General features: G+C 50.7%; 2 long non-coding RNA genes across 3 annotated transcripts in view; one reads left to right on the forward strand and one right to left on the reverse strand.

Moving 5' to 3' along the window:
• Positions 1-4,581: 4,581 nt before the first annotated feature.
• LOC103668236 lies at positions 4,582-10,128 on the forward strand. Of its 2 annotated transcripts, XR_005835516.1 has the most exons (3): positions 4,582-5,349; positions 8,599-8,962; positions 9,069-10,128. It is a non-coding gene; the product is annotated as an uncharacterized LOC103668236 (long non-coding RNA). The 2 variants fall into 2 exon arrangements; XR_569969.2 differs by lacking the exon at positions 4,582-5,349 and having other exon boundaries at positions 8,193-8,962.
• Positions 6,147-15,405, reverse strand: part of LOC103668237 — a 17,888-nt gene continuing 8,629 nt past the window's right edge. Inside the window, exon 3 of the long non-coding RNA XR_569970.1 lies at positions 6,147-6,590. This is a non-coding gene — a long non-coding RNA (uncharacterized LOC103668237). The remainder of the gene's footprint in view (positions 6,591-15,405) is intronic.

Genomic DNA, 15,405 nt, shown 5'->3' on the forward strand with positions numbered 1-15,405 from the left:
GAGAGAGAGAGAGAGAGAGAGAGAGAGAGAGAATCCTTTCCTCGCACAACCGGCAAGACCTCATGAGTTTTTCCCGTGTGCAAGGAAATTAATTAATTTCCTTTTTTATTTTTGAAAAAGGGGGCCAGAAAAACATAGTTCAAGATGTTACATTTTCATAAGGAAGAAGTCTCAATTGTAAATGAGTTCCTCTTTTAAGACAAGGCTGTAATTAGATTGCCCGGGGTGATGATGAATGGGGCGGGTGAAGGGTCCTCGCCTCTTTCTGGAGAAAGCAGCACCCTCGGAGGCAGAAGGAAGGGCTGCCTCGAGCGGCCACGCTGGTGCCAGCTCCAGAGACTTCTCTCCCGTGAAGCAGAGAGAAGAAAGGCTGTTTCTGAACCCAGGAGGAAGAACAGGATAGGCGCCCAGAAGGCGAGCCCCGGCGGCTGCTGCCATGGAGGCCAGCAGTGCCGACAGGGGGCGCTGTCCGAGGTCTGGTGGCCTCCCGTTCAGCAGCAGGTCGCCTGGGCTTCCAGCACCATCTCTTCAAACCCGGGTATCTTTTCTCTTCCAGTTAACCGAGAAGATGAGTGAACTTGGGAACCACTTTAAAAATGCCTTACTTTTTGCTGTTGATTCTACACGCCCGCTACAGACTGAAGTGTATCCCTCCCCCGCATCGGGACGTGGATGCCCTGGCTGCCAGGACGTCGAAGGTGACTGCCTTTGGAGACGGGGCCTTTAAAGAGGCGATTACGGCAAAATGAGGCCCTTCGCGTGGGCTGAATCCGATCTGACTGGTGCCCTTCTAAGAACGGGGCATTCGGACACACAGAGAGACGGGGGCGGCGCGCAGGCAGAGCGCTTGCCTGGTGAAGACGCAGGAAGCTCCGGTCCTCTCCAGGTCGAGGGCGACACCAAACCTGCCCTCACTCCGATCTGGGATTCCCGGCCTTCTCGAACTGAACAAACAGAACAGAACAGTCCACTGTCCGAGCCACGCAGAGTTCACAGCAGCCCGAGCAGACGGACACTCAAGTATTTTTCAGAGTGTGGTCCATGGAGCACTTCCATCAGAAAGTGGACAGCGGCTGAAAATGCAGCTCCCGGGGCCCCGGGGAAGGTCCGCTCAATCAAAGCCCCGGAGCCCCGGGAGCTGCAGTTGCCCCCCAAGCACCCCTGGCCCTTCCAGGGCCCACTGAGATCGGGACACGCCCGCAGCCAGGATGTGCTGAGATCCCCCGGGTGGTGATCCGCAGAGGGCGCCCCGAAGGCCGAGGCCTGAACCGCGCCCGCCCCACCGCCCCTTCCAACGGCATTCTTTGCAGGTAAACATTGCCTTCTCCCTGGCGGATCTCTTTTCAGTGCAAATAGCTCCTGGGTGGGGTGACAAATTAAGTCAATAACCTTTGAGTATGAATTCATTTATCAGCCGAATTCCTGTGGGATTGGAAGGATGCCAACCCTGAGCAAACCCGGAGAGGGGGGCTGAGAGGGGTTCAGAGACAGCGGCCTGGTCCGCTCGGGAGAAGGCACCACCTTCATGACTTAGCTCGGGTCTAGCCCGCCGAGGGTGAGGCAGGCCCAGCGCGGGGGCGGCCGCAGGGCACACGGCGCTGGGCTCTCCGGCAGGAAGGGGGTTGGAGACCTGGGGGCCAGGCTTCTGGGAAAAGACCACTGACTTCTGGCTGCCTCCTGTTTTCCTGTTGGCTGCTGGGAAGCAGAGGGCAAAGCCACAGGCCTGCCTGCCTGCCTCGAGGTGAGGTGCACAGGGGCTGGCGGACACAACGGCAGAGGCCACAGGGCTGGCAAGATGGGTGGATGTAGGCAGGGACGGGACAAAGTATTTAACAACTCCTACGGGCTGGACAAGGCCCCATCGGAACAGAAGGCAGCCAGAGGCGGGAGCAGAATCCTCACCAACCCCTTTGTTTCGGGGTTCACCTCTCAGGGCCCCTGGCCTGCGCCTGGCACGCTCTGCAAGGCACAGGCCCGAACCCCGGGGAGGGTCTGAGAAGGAGGCTCTGTATTAGCTGGCTTTCATTGTTGTTTCTTTCCATGCAGGGAAGGAGGTGGCCTCCCTCCCCTGCCCCACCCCCAGAGGCCTGGCTTAATTCACTTCGCCATTCCTGCTCGGTGTGCTCCAGGCCCACGCAATTCACATGTGATGGTGGCACTTGTGTCCTGCGGTTTCTGGAGTCTTCCAGCAAGTCCTAATGGACTGGGAGCATCCGCCAGGGTGTTGAGGCCAGTCTCCTGCCTGCTGACAAGGGAGCGCCTTAGAGAGAGCGGTCAGGAGCTGTGGCCCTCGTGGCCGGCTCAGAAGCCACGGCATCGGGATGGATAATGTAATGAGCCGGAGCTCGGAGCCCACTGCAGGGCTGCATGGCCGCCTCCCCCATACCCCCACCCCCGGCCAGAGCACCAAGGACGGGCCAGCAGCCAGGGCACCTTGCAGCCCATTGGGTGCTCTGGCATCGAGAAATGTGCTTCCTGGCTTCTCATTTTCTATGCAAAAGGGTGAATGCGAGGTGAAATCTGCCACAGACACCGGCCCAGGCTTCCACGCTATTCCTTGAAGCAGCAGATGGCTGGGAGGACAAGGATCAGCCCGGCCACAACAGTCCCTGGCTAGCCACTGTTCTTTCTCAAGACAGTGCTCCTTGTGCCAGCAGACGGTGTTGGTGCCCCACCCAGTCACCCTGGGGTCCCTTCAGCCGCTTTGTGAGTGCACTCTTGCACCTGTCACCCTGCTTTGACTTTGCACCCTTCACGCAGCACTCAGGCTTCGCTCTGGGAGGTCAGTCCTCGGGCTGCAGGAAGGGAGCCACTTCGCACACTGCACAGGGAACTGGCTGTGCCTGGGAGTTCACCTCCCCCCCGGGGGGCTCATGGTCATTGGCTGATGGGGACAGGGGTGTGGGAGCCCAGCTCCCCTCCTGGGCCATATCAGCTCAGAGGCAGTCACCCTCCAGAGCTGTCTTGCAGGTGCAGCCAGGCCAGGACATGCCTGTGTGGGCCCTGCGTGGCTCCTTCTCTTTTTTCCTTTCCTGCTTCCCCTCGGCCCTGGCAGGTCACCTCCTTGCGGAACCACTCACACACAAGTCCTCATCTCAGGGGCCGCTTCTGGGCCACTGGACGTAGCTTTTGCATTAAAAATCCCGTCATCCAGGGGCGCCTGGGTGGCACAGCGGTTAAGCATCTGCCTTCGGCTCAGGGCGTGATCCCGGCGTTATGGGATCGAGCCCCACATCAGACTCTTCTGCTATGAGCCTGCTTCTTCCTCTCCCACTCCCCCTGCTTGTGTTTCCTCTCTCGCTGGCTGTCTCTGTCTCTGTCGAATAAATAAATAAAATATTAAAAAAAAAATCCCGTCATCCTCCCATCAGAATCTCATAACCCAGAGAAATGCCCACTCTCTCTCTCCACCTCCCTTACCTCCCCAGCCAGCTCCTCCCACAGAACCCCCCTCTGCCTGTTAGCGGGGGGCCACCACTCTCCTTGTCGGCAAGTTCGGGAACATGGGGGCCTTGCAACGTCTCTCCGACCCCATCCTTCTCCTACTGCCGCCCCACACCTCAGCTCAGGCCCCTCTCCTTTACCTGGACTTAGACAATAAACCCGAGGGCTTTACGTGTCCACCTCTCATCTCCCATTTTTCTGGAATATCTAGAACCCTGCGAGCACATGTACCCTGCTAAAGTACCGGTCTAATTCTCTTTATCACTCTCTCGATCACCAAGTCTTCAGCAACTCCCCAGTTCTTGCCAAAGGAAATCCATCTTCCTTGTCTGGGTATTCAAAGCCCTTCCCAACATGCCTCTGGCCTGCTTCTCCAAATTTCTAAGGAGGCCAAGATGGGAAGCCCCTGCTCCCTCTTCCCACTAAGCACGTTCACCAAGAACGGGCATGTTAGGGTGCTGAGATCATCACAGTGGCTAAGATCATGATGTAGAAGACGACAGATGACAGACACCAGAGAGGCGGGCGGGCGGATAAGGAGACACACTGGAGAGGAAGCAAGAGATCTTTCTGATTTTAGAAGTTGGCTTTTTTTTTTTTCTACTTACAGCCATCTTACGGGCACCCATAGAATATTTTTGGATTCTCCCTCCTAACACGTATTTAATTGGGTCTTTACCTAACAGGGCCTATGTCCAGCCTTGAAGCCTTCAGGCTCACCAGGGTGCCACAGAGCTGACACCCACCCACGGCCCTCATACTGGTCAGGATATGAGGCCCGCTTGCCCTGGCTTTTTCTTCTCCTGGGCCCCCAAATGAACCCACCTCCCGCCCCCTGCAGGTTTCTGACTTTGGGCTTAAGTTCCCTGCGTGGGTCTTTACTGTGCCCCCTCCGATGCGGCATGAGGCACAGATGTCCTACTTTTCCATTGGTTCTCTACAAGAACCTGAATTCTCCCCACAGCAAGGCCCTCTTCGGTTCGGCCAAGCTCTGGGAACTTCTCCCTGGACAATCTGTGGTCCGAGTTGGTCCTCTGTCCGTGCCCTGGGGCAGTTATGAACTGCTCGAGTGTGTGGACACTCCACAGCACTGCCCAGACCCCCTTCGGAGGAGGACTTGCTGTCCAGCCCCATAGTCAGCCTCCAGGTATCAGCCCTTCCATGTCTGTCTGAGCTGCTGAGCCCTACTTCGCCTAAGCTCATGTCCTTTCTGGGGTGGCCCACGTCTGGTGAGTGGGCGAGGCAGGAATATGAAGGCCTGGCCATTTGGGTCCCACATGGGACACCCTTAGGGACAATTCTTGGTCTAGAGCTCCCTGCTGGGTTGGCTGAAGTTTTGTTGGGCCCGGGGCCACAGTTCTGGTTCTTTCTCTGTACAATCTGGCTTTCAACAGACAGCTCATACCCCTGACTCGTTCTCAGCGTTGGCACCTGGCGAGCACACCCGGAACTCCAGGCTGAGAGGTCACGGCTGTGGCTTTCCGCGGTACCCACAGCCCTCACCTGCGGGGCTTGCTCTGGAAGGTGCTCGGCAAACGTTTGCTACTCTGTTTCATTGCTGCTCGTCACTGCTGACATTTAAGGGGCAGGTCCGTGTGCCCGGTACCAAGGGGAGCAGCCTGAGCATTTGACGCGCAAGTGACCTGGAGTCCTCAGACAAACCCACAATAAAAGCATCATTCTTACTGGCACTTTAAAGACGAGAAGACTAAGGCCCAGGGAGTAGGCGAGAGAGTGTGCACTGGAGCCCGGGCAGCCTGACTCCTGAGCCAGAGCGTCTCACCATCACGCTGGAGCTAAGCACTAGATGCAGTAGACAGCTGGTTACTGAGAGTTGAGAGGAACCACAGGACGACATGAGGCAACGTCAGAAAGCCAGAGGGGACCAGACTCAACGTTGCAAGGGTAAGCGTCCCTGTGGGGCTGGCAGGCCCGGGAATTTTCTCAGCCTGTGTCATCTGGGACAGCCTCCTCCGTCTGCCCTGCTTAAAACCAGAGCATCATAGACGGCCTGAACCAGCCCCACACATAGCCTAACCTCCCTGAGCAAGCCCAGAGAGGTTAAGGAACTTGCCCAAGGTCACAGAGCTGGCAGGTGTCTTGCCCTCCAGACCCATGGGGGTTCCCAGCCCATTTGGCTCCATCGTCCTTCCCTGTCCCGTCCCTACCACGGTCCTAAAGCTCTCCGATGGTTCCTCGGGGGACCTTGGAGCAGGAACAGCACTTCCCGCTGGGCTGGGTCTGCCTTGGACCCAGGAGCCTGCTGGCTCCTCCCTCACGCCCTCCTCGCTCGCCCGGCCCCATCAGTATTCCGAGCACCTCTGGCACGTAAAGGCGAGGGGATGGAGGGAAGGGCAGTTGTACGAGCGACGCAACCACGCTACCTCATTTTTATTGCCACCTTGCCAAAGTTCTATTATTACATTTCTCACTTCCCCTTAACATTAAAACATAACAGCATGGTGGCAAGTGGTTAAGTGCTATGAAATCAAACAAGCCTTGGTGTGAAACCCGCCCTACCTCTTTCTAGCAGTGTGACCTTGAGAAGCTTACTGAAATTCTTTGAGCCTCAGCTCCTTCCTCTGTGCGGTAAGAGAAATCATGCTTAAGAGTTGCCTCGTCGGGTAGTGGGAGGGTGAACGAAATAATGAACGCGAAGGGCTTGGCACGGGGCTCTGGAACACAGTAAGGCCACGGTAAATTGTAGCCAGTGTTATTTTTATTAAAGATACATACGAGATAACATATGTAGCACCCAGTAAGCACTAATCTGTAGTCCTCGGCAGGGAAGAACAAATCAGCACACGCATTCGTTAGGGCTTCCTCATAACAGAAAGGACTTATCTGATACACGCGATGCTTCTTGGGGTGGAGGCAGGACCAGAGTCACCATCTCCAGACCACAGTCCATCGTCGGGCAGGCTCAGGCCGATGTAACCCCTCCTCTCCGAACTCACCGTGGGATCACATCTGTAACCCCCACCATCTGGGTTTCCTTCAAGTCAGAACGAAGGCAGTCTGCACGAATCATCCAGAACAGGGTGGAAGGTTGATGTGGGCAAGATAGGCGGTGTTTCAATAACTCGGGAGACTGAGCTAACAAGGGCCGGGCTCACTGTGCTCCCACTGCAAACACACGGAGATATCTGATAAGACATAATGAAAAAATAAATAAGTACGCAGCTTGAAATGGAGGGAGGGAGGGAGGAAGGAAGGAAGGAAGGAAGGAAGGAAGGAAGGAAGGAAGGAAGGAAGGAAAGAATGGAGGGAGGGAGGGAGAGAGAGAGGGAGGGAGGACAGAAAAAATGAACAAAAAAAGAAAGAGATCCCCAGCTTCTCGAAGGGATCTTCCATTTCAAGTAGCAGCATTTATTGACCTAAAGCAGAAAAGATGGAGCTTATGAATAACTAGAGAAATGCATGGTAATTTTGTAGAGGATGGCCATAAAGATCTGGAAGCCTAGGCTTCCAGAGCCCTTAGACATCCGGCCGCATGACGCAGTGAGATCGGGCTGCCCAGCTCGAGGCCAGGGGAGAAAGCCAGAAGGGAAGAAGAGGACTGGGACGGCGAAGGCATCCCTGAGCAAGAAGATTTCTCGCTATGCTCCGTCCACTCGCCTCCCGCGCACGAGGTGAAACACTGGATAAATTTGGGGAGCCCAGGTGCTAACGGATGTTTCTCTTGTCTCATTGTGCTATTTGAGTTCATATAGAATATGGGCTTGGGGATAAAATAGATCACATCCTGGCTTTGTCACTTTCTATGCATCTGACAGTGGGAGGATTATATAATCACTGTGTGTTCATTTCTTCATCAATAAAAACAAAAACAATAGACACTTCACTACCCATTACATAGAAATGCAATTTTCCATCATTCTCAATGCTTGCCGGGACAACACGCACACACTTTCATATTCTCTCTCTCTCTCTATCTCTCTCTCGGATGTCCCTAAAGAGGGCATAAGAAACAATTCAATTCTAGAGGACATATGCATTTGGCAGCTCCATACCTGTCAGAACACTTCGAGGGGCCTGGGATTGCCTAGGAACCAAACAATCATAGAGCCTGCCTCCCAGACTTGGTGGGCACGTCAGCAATGCAGTGTCGTTAAAACTCTCGATTAATGACCAGCCATAGGATTTTTCAATGAGAGAACTGGTTAGTTATCAAAGCCATTGTGGGCCTTAGACCTGGGTATGTAGGACTCCTGCTCTGATCTTAGTGCTTTAAGGGACCCCAGCTTTGGAGTGCTTTCTGTGAGATTTTCTAAACCCCCCTCCAGTGCCTGAACTGGTCCAGAATACTGTCTGGGCACTGCCTCTCATCTTGCTGCCGCGGATCTGCGTGGGTCCTGGTCACTGGAAGCACCTACCAGAACATTTTCCATGTCTTCCAACAGTGACTGGGAGCTATCCTCCAGGGCTGGCGGCACCATCTGTCTGAATGAGGCCCCCGAGCCCAGACCAAGACCTACATGAGCTCGAGTCTCTGTTTATCTCCTTTGGGGGCACTCTGCCACCATCCACATCCCTCCCAAGCCCCTGAGAGGGATTGACCAGACGCTCTGAGAAATTCTGAGGCTCTGTCCTATGGCATTGTCATAGGCCTGGTTCCAGAAGGGCGGTCTGGTGAGGGGATCATTTCTGCCGGCCAGCACAGTATTTCTCTTGCAGTATCGCAAAGCCTGGGCTGGCAGAATGGTGCCGGCACACTGATTTTGGTGTCTCTTGTTTATATAGGACACCGGGTGAGTTCAGGGCTCTGGGCTCCCCGCAGTTGACGGCTGACCTTTGAGTTTGAGCCATGAGAGCCGACCACGTGTCAGTTACAGCGTCTCCTTGTCCCGACTCCAGGGCCAGCTCCAGTCTAGGGCACCGTCGCCCTGCGTGCCCCCAGCAGCTGGCGCCCGGAGTAGGCACTTGCCTCTTCCTCAGGCTCCATCCCATGTCCTCCAGTACTGGACAGGCCCATCTCCTCCGAGGGCTCCCTGGACTGTCGCTCTGCAATGTCAACAGACCTTTCTGATCTATGGCCTCTCTCACCTTCCATCAACACAACCTCATGCTCTCCTGGGCTCATCTCAAGCTACGCAGGACAAGGGACGGACACGTCTTGCACACGTGAGACTGCTCTTCTCTCTCTGCCCACAGGCCCCTCATCTGTCCTCCCCACCGGCAGTGATGTGCGAAAAGCAGGGGTGAGGTCAACACCATAAGAGATCACATTCTAGAAAGGCAATGATGACGGCTTATGGAGACCAAGGGAAGATCCAAGTGGAGGAGGTGTTGTTCGGTGTTTGAACGATACAATTCTAGACCGTAAGTTTCGCGTGACCAGACAACGGATTATCATTTGGATTTTCTTGCATACTCAGGAAGACGGGCCTTTGTGATGGTCATCAGTGAAACCCAGGAGCAACCTCTGAGAGAGTCACCGGCCCCTCCGCCAGTGTTCGCAGCGGCGCCCCGGGTGATGCAGCACGCTGGGTGGCGTAACCAGCTCTGCCTAAATGTGGTATGAGGGGGGCTGCAAAGGCAAGATCTGTCTAGTTTCGATGCAAACAGGTTCCAAAGAGCTACAGCACGGTGAGGAATAACAGGAGTGCTACCTTTCCTTGCAGTGCGAGATAAGAAATTCGCCAGGAATGACACATTTGGCAATAAGGAGGACAAAGAATGGTTCCTGGGCCTGAAACGCGAAGAGACGGCGCCGGGACACTCCGAAGACTCTTTATTGGCGCTGATCGGACAGTAAACACATACCCATCATTCTAAACCCTCACCGATAAATTGCCACCCCACCCCCGAGCTCCCGGATTTCAGAGCACATTTAAAAAATTAAATTGTACCTACAGCTCGCCTCCATCCCCCTCCAAAACAGTGCTCGAGTAGGTGCCCCACGGACCTAGCGGTGACTCTAATCAAAGCCGAAGGCCTTGTTGAGTTCTGGTGTTTGAACCTGTACCCCAGCCCTGTGGCTGCTTTTGTGTCATAATTGGTCTCAGTGTGCGGCAGGTAACCCCTAATTCTTAATCTAACAGCTTCCATTTGGGGCTCAGCATTTCAGCAATAAAAACAGCAGCCTGGTTATGAAGCCCAGTTAATCTGCCCCTTGCTTCCAAGTTCAAAGCTTCCATTCAATTTGAGTGAATGACTCATTACACTGAGGATAATTATTACCTTTGTCAGGCAAAGAGTACTCATCTGGAGATATTTGGAAGGAGCCAAGGACTTCCCATTTTCCACGGATCTCTTCCTGGGACCAATTTTATCCCCCACCGTGCTTCCCTCCTCCTTGCCTCGTGAGCTCTAACTTCAGTGCGGGGCGTAAAATCGGACTTTGTCAGTTCTGCCAAGAACTCGGGATCATGCTTTTCAGCCAGGGGTATACGCTACTCCTTTTTGGCCTCCAGATAGAATAGGCTTTCTTGTAGGACCTTGGGGAGAACTACAAAAAGGTGCCCCCATGCTACAACCTGCTGATATTTTCCTACTAAGCCCAGCAGCTGGTATGCGGAGCCATATCGCCTATATGAAGATACAGGGGGTGACGATTTAACCAGCTGCTTTGCTACTCCAAAATGAGGACTTATTTGGTTGGCAAGTAATAGACATTGATACTGAAGAGGGAAAATGACATTTGTCTTAGTTTGCTCAGGCTGCCATAATAAAGTCCCAGGCGGATGACCTTAGCACCAGAAATTTCTTCCTCACTGTTCTGGAGGCTGGAAGTCTGAGATTAGGGTGCCAGGACCGTTGGTTCTGGTCAGGACCCCCTTCCTGGCTTACTGATGGTTGCCTCCTCGCTGTGTGGTCAAAGGGTCTTTCCTTGCGTGTGTGTGTGTGTGCGTGTGTGTGTGTGTGTGTGTGTGTGGTGAGATATCTCTTCCTCTCTCCTACTCCTCTCTCCACCAGTCATATTCGATTAGGATCCCACCCTTATGACCTCATGGAACCTTAATTACCTCTTAAAAGCCCCGTCTCCAAATACAGGCACATTGGGGGTTAGGGCTTCAACATACGCATTTTCGTGAGACACAATTCAACCCATAGCAGTTTTTATTACAGAAATGCTGGGAAGTTCACAGAGCTAAATAATCAAGACAGTCGGAACTTGTGACTGATGGAAACCATGTCAGCTCTGGATGTAAATAAAAAGAGTGCAGGAAGTATATTTCGCAGGCACTGGCCTATATATATAAAGATTTAGCGGTGGCCTTTGACACTCGTTCATTCAACCCAAGGTTTAAATTTTCAGGAGAGAGAGAGAGTGAATTAATGGCTAGACTTGAGTCCAGTGCCCATCCTGGAACTAGTAACTCTCTCCAAAGGAAGAGAGGATGTTTTCTGATCAGTCGACCTGGCTCGCGTGTGTCTGTGAGCGCGCGTTCGCACGCGTGTGTGCGTGTGCGTGTGTGTGTGTGTGTGTGTGTAGATGAGCTTTATCCAAATCACATAGAGTAAGTTTCCTATAGGAAAAGGAAGCTCTGTTAAGTGGAAAAGAGGGAAAGGCAGAGGGGTAGGCAGAAACAATATATGTTCTCCACAGACTGCCAAGGTTTTGTACAAAAACTGTTGAAGTATAATATTTTTGAAGGAAAATATGGCTTGGTCCAAGGAGGGAAAAGTTGCTGTGCATTATCAACTTTGCCTTTTCAAGGTGACATTGACATGAGGAATTGAGTTTAGACCAACCGAGTCTTCACAGGTCCTTGGAATTTGTTTTCCAGGTAGATTAATTTCCAAAAAAGAAGAGGCAAGACAAGCTTTCAATGTAAATCATTTGTCACCCCAAAGTTCCCAAATTTGTCTTTCGGGGCATGGCTAAGGGCCAGACATCAGTCGCCTTATCATAAAACACCAAAACTGACTGATAAAAAAAAACAACCAACCCAACTTTTGGTTGCAAAAGTAGAACGGCGAAGCTAGCGATTACTGAGCACCTACTTTCTGTCTGCTGTGGTCACCCCTGTTGAACGCCTTCACCAAATCTATTTCCCCCTGCCTGGGGGATTTTGCTCTTGTTCAAGTAATCACTCCTTCCCCACCCACACCGTGTAACTGGGGGAAGGCGGCCCCTCCTCCGGCAACAAAGAGGAATCCTGACTCATGTGAATCAATCACTATAATCCATTCCTCTCCCCCCCTCCCCCGATTGACGGTCTGCAGACCCGAGCGAAAGCCAGTTGCCATGGAGCACTCTTCTGGCAACAGCTACTGATTCAGGGGGAGGGCAGTCACCTAGGCTGGCTCAATGAGATGTCAAGGAAGGAATTTCTCTCCCTATCTGAGAGTGGTTTGCTCTTTCTCCTTCACTGGCCATGGCTGAGCAATCCCACCGCTCCAGCTGGGACCAGCAGCTCTCATGTTTCTATGGGGACCAACATGAGGAAAACCAAGTCCAGAGCATGGCTGATATATCAGGACCAGAGCCCTGGTTGGGTCCCACGTGGAGCTCTCTTCCTTCACCTGACTATGTGAGATTATATATTTCCTAATTGTTTCCGCCATTTTGACTCAGGATCTCTGTCACCTGCAGCCAAAAGTACCTTGAAGACAAATACCGTGTCAAGTCGGTACTTTATATGCATTATCTCATTTTTATCCACATACCACCCACCAGGAGGAAGTATTATTATCTCTATTTTAGAGGTGAAAAAACCAAGACCCAAAAGGTTAAGTAACTTGCCCGAAGTCACCTAGTTACTGAATCCGGGCCCCTGTCTCCAAAACCCACATTCCAAGCCAGCCTTACAAACTCCCCCAGTTCCTGGGAAATTAGAGTGAAATGGCTATATTATCAAACAAACCATGGTTTTCCACTGATTTGGATCAAGGCTTCAGAGGTTGTTGGTCATCACTTCCGGTTGACCCTCAACTGCCAGGGGGCGTAAACTTTGCACCCCCTACATCTCTTGGTAAGTAAACGGCTAATGTTCTGTAAGCAAATACATCACCAGAGAATTTCCCCGAACGCTGAAAAGTCAACAGCACTGTAGACTCTAGTTTTCTTAAGAATAGGACCCATCTGCTGGGGGGAGAAGAGGGAAGTGGTTCACATTCTCAAGGTTTTAAATTGTCCAGTGATGCGGAAACAGGAAGTCAGCGGGCTGATGCGTAACCGGCGCTGCTCTCTCTGTGCCCCAGACCCTGAAGGTTTGCCCTCGATGAAGAGGACATAGTTGCTCACAGCACGAACCTTGGAACCCCACACACCTGCGTTTGAATTACCATTCTGACATTTCTTAGCAATGTGAACCTGAGTAAATCCCTTAACCTAACAATCAGTTTCCACATCTTTAAAATGGGAATAACAGGAGTACAGCAGCATTGTTGAGTTCAATGGGAAAAAAATGCTTAAAGAGTTCTGTGACTTTCAGCTACGACTGTGCAACCTCAAACTCAATGACCAGCGAAATCACCATTCCATTTCATGTTTATGGGTCCGCAGCGTCTGTGGCTTAGTGGACCCAGGCTAGGCTCCACTGAGTGGATCCAACCCAAGTTTCAGGTTCAGCTGGGCTTGAATCTATGCTACAGGGGAGCACTCCAGTCTGCTCCACGTGTTTTAATTCTGAGGCCAGGATAAAGAGGCCGCAGCCACCATGAGAGGGCACAGCCCATTTTAAGCCTTTGTGGGTGTCGTGTCTGCCAGGATCTCATTAGCTCCAGCAAGTCACATGGCAAAAGGCGTGGCCATAGGGAGGGAGGAAGAACTGGCCACCACAGAGCCATCTACCACAAGCTCTTAGACCAGGGACCAAGTCAGTAAATACAAGTGGTTGTTCTGTGTTCTGGATTGTTCCGGTAAGGATACTAGAGGCCCAGAGAGGCCAGCATTCCCGACGGTGGATGAGTAGAAGAGTGATGAACCAACTCTTGCCAATTCAGGGATAAAAAAAAAGAAAGAAATGCTTCTTGATGGCATTTGTTTCACTGAAAATGACAGCTGTTGATTCCCATGTGGGAAAATGAAAATGTATTTTCTTACAACTTGGTTTACCTACTAATCATTGAGTTAATCATAGAATGCCAGTGATTTCTGGCAACTTTAAGGGTGATATCCTGACATATGTGAGAAGTGTCAACTGTGAAGTGGCTTATTGTTCTTTCCTCCTGAGAGCAGGTGGTGGGCATGTCTCAAGCCAGGTGGGCAGTGCTCATTTCGTAGGCTGAAAGGTAACCCATTCGTTAATTTTCCACCTTGTCATATAAGCGCAATATGACAGTGGTCCTCAATCATTCCTTCCCTTCAAGGGATGTTCCTTGTGTAGCCACCAAATTGCTTAGGGTTGAAACAAGCCACAGATAAGCCTAAATGTTCTCTAATTCCTCTCTTCCTCAGTCTACCCCTCCACAATTCCCTCTTGGCCCCTCATCTCAAGCCAAGCCCACACACTGTCCTTCCAGTGCTCTCTTCCACGAAGGGGTCACTGCTATGCAGCTTCGCATTGAACTCAATTATTTTCCTACCTTTGTAAGAGAAATACAAGAACACGATGCTTGGAGAAATTCCACCTAAACAAATGTCAGAGACCAGCTGTTTCCAGACAGGAAGTGAAAGCTAAGGTAAATGGCAGGAAGAGTATAACTCTATGTTACGGTCATGGTCTGCCATTGGTTTGTTGGGCCTGTTGAGGGAAGTCGTCATTTCACTTGCCTTAAGACTTGGCAGTCCTCATTTGTCAGCCCTGTGGGTGGGTGCGGATTGTTCTGGGATTCCCTTCGCACATGTAATGTTCTTGGTAAATGTTTAATAAAAAGTCCATAGCCCCCATATAGATCAACAGGCACCCCCATATAGATTCACTGTTGATCTATATGGGGGTGCCTAAGAGGAATCTATAGATCAAGTGTCCTCTTAGGCACCCCTTGATCTACCATGGGTGCCTAAGGGAGTCTCTCTTAGGCACCCCCATATAGATCAACACTTAATGTAAAACGGGGTGCCTAAGATAAATGTTTTATAATATGTGTGTATAAGAAATATTGTATACACTCATATACATATCAGTACTTTTTATATAAATGTGTGTATAAGAAATATATATGAAGGTGTGCGTAAGATACCTTTTGTAATATGTGTGTGTAGGAAATCGTTTTTACTAGGTATGTAGAAGCAATATTTTATACACACCTATATATATTCATACTTCATCTATAAATGTGTGTTTCACAAATCTGTTATGCACCGCTGTATGTATCAATACTTGAACTATAACGGGGTGTATAAGAAATCTCTTATGCACCCCTGTATATATCAAAACTGCATATATAAAGGGGTGTATAAAAATCTTTTGTAACATGTGTCTCTAAGAAATATTTTATACTATGTGCTTTTAAGAAATATTTTATACAGACCTATATAATAATACTACTTCATATATAAAGGGGTGTAAAAGAAATCTTTGATGTGTGAATAAGAAATATTTTATAATATGTGTGTATGAGTAATAGTTTATAATATGTGGTATAAGAAATATATTATACACTCATATATATATCAACACATCACAAATAAATATGTGTATAAGAAAGGTATCGAAAGGGGTAAGAAATCTTCTATAATATGTGTGTATAGGAAATCTTTAATGATATGTGATTATGAGAAATATTTTATAATATGTGTGTATAAGAAATATTTTATACTATGTGTGTATCAGAAATATTTTATACACACCTATATATATCAATACATCAGATATAAATATGTCTATAAGAAATGTATTGAAAGGGGTGTGTAAGAAATCTTCTATGGGGGCGCCTGGGTGGCACAGCGGTTAAGCGTCTGCCTTCGGCTCAGGGCGTGATCCCGGCGTTATGGGATCGAGCCCCACATCAGGCTCCTCCGCTATGAGCCTGCTTCTTCCTCTCCCACTCCCCCTGCTTGTGTTCCCTCTCTCGCTGGCTGTCTCTATCTCTGTTGAATAAATAAATAAAATCTTTAAAAAAAAAAAA

Source organism: Ursus maritimus, assembly GCF_017311325.1.
Source record: "Ursus maritimus isolate PB19 chromosome X unlocalized genomic scaffold, ASM1731132v1 scaffold_X1, whole genome shotgun sequence".
NCBI lineage: Eukaryota > Metazoa > Chordata > Mammalia > Carnivora > Ursidae > Ursus > Ursus maritimus.